We start from the raw sequence: 1,266 nt of genomic DNA on the forward strand, positions 1-1,266 counted from the left end.
ACACACACACAAACAAACACACACACGCGCGCACACTCACACAAACACTATCTACAAGTTCGTAGTTGTTATGTCAGCAGCAATAGAAGTTACATCCACGGGAGCCACAACAACACCATAACTTTCAACATAGCGACCAGTTCTCACCGTGCATAATGTAGAAAAATGATAGCATCATTTCACTGCTCTTTCTTTCATTCTTTCATTCATTTGTTTATTTCTAACAAATATAAGTGGGAGAGATGAAAAAAAAGACGTCACTGGAAAGTTTTACTTCATACTCCCATGTTGATTCTGTTGTCCACCTGTCCAACTTTTTTTGCGTCATATTTTGTTTTCTCTCTGCTCAAGCCAACTCATGCAAAACGTTTAAGGAAAATGAGAGTTCTTTGCATTCTCTTTAAGTTTTCAGTCTACAAATCTAGGTAGTTGTACACCTTTCATATGCGACGAAGAATTCATCGTGACGATTACTGACTTTGGTATATCACAATTTTTCTCTTAATCAACAAGAAAAGGTAAGCCAAAATGTAAAGGAACAATCTACAAATCTCCATCTAGAAGCGGAAGCTCTTCCGAGTACCAACCTTCTGTAATCTCAGAACTTCCGAGGCAAGAATTGTGAACATCGAAGGTCGCCTGTTAACAAGACCTACACTTCAGTATCCAAACCACCAGAGAATGATATTATCATAATCCTCGAAACTATTGGTCCAACACAAGGTTTATGGGTCACATAGCAACACAAACCAAAGGCTGTAGTGGATTCTTACAGCCCTTCGTGGGTCTTGTTCTACATTGCCTTTAGCCCATTTTCGCATCTCCTGCCCATATTCGCCGCCAACGCCCCTATCACCCCCAAAAGGTTGTTACAGGACGTCAGGAAAGATGGCATCCAGTCGACCAAGGATGGCAGGAGACAAGCGGCGACAAAGGTACATGGGGCTAGAATGTCGCCCGGAGCAAATGAGTGTGGTAGGGAGGGTTGTGGAGAGGGGGAGATGGGAGAGAACGGAGATAGAAAGAGAGAGGAGGGAGAAGAGGTAGAAATAGACATACAGAGAGAGGAGGAGAGAGATGGAAGGAAAGGGAGACACACAGAGAGAGGAGGAGGAAGAGGACGGGAGAGAGAGAGAGAGAGAGAGATAGAGAGAGAGAGGGGGAGGGAGAGAGACAGAGAGACAGAGAGAGACAGAGAGAGAGACAGAGAGAGAGACAGAGGGGGAGAGAGAGAGAGAGAGACAGAGACAGACAGACAGACAGACA

The 1,266-nt window shown here is 44.4% G+C and overlaps 1 protein-coding gene across 1 annotated transcript in view; it reads right to left on the bottom strand.

Moving 5' to 3' along the window:
• The window catches only part of LOC106011071, a 5,225-nt gene extending 4,408 nt beyond the window's left edge, over positions 1 to 817 (bottom strand). The window contains exon 1 of the mRNA XM_013079408.1: positions 588 to 817. The gene's annotated coding sequence lies outside the window, so the exon portion shown is untranslated. The remainder of the gene's footprint in view (positions 1 to 587) is intronic.
• Between the last annotated feature and the right edge of the window lie 449 nt (positions 818 to 1,266).

The sequence above is a fragment of the Aplysia californica genome, unplaced genomic scaffold (assembly GCF_000002075.1).
Source record: "Aplysia californica isolate F4 #8 unplaced genomic scaffold, AplCal3.0 scaffold00003, whole genome shotgun sequence".
Lineage (NCBI taxonomy): Eukaryota > Metazoa > Mollusca > Gastropoda > Aplysiida > Aplysiidae > Aplysia > Aplysia californica.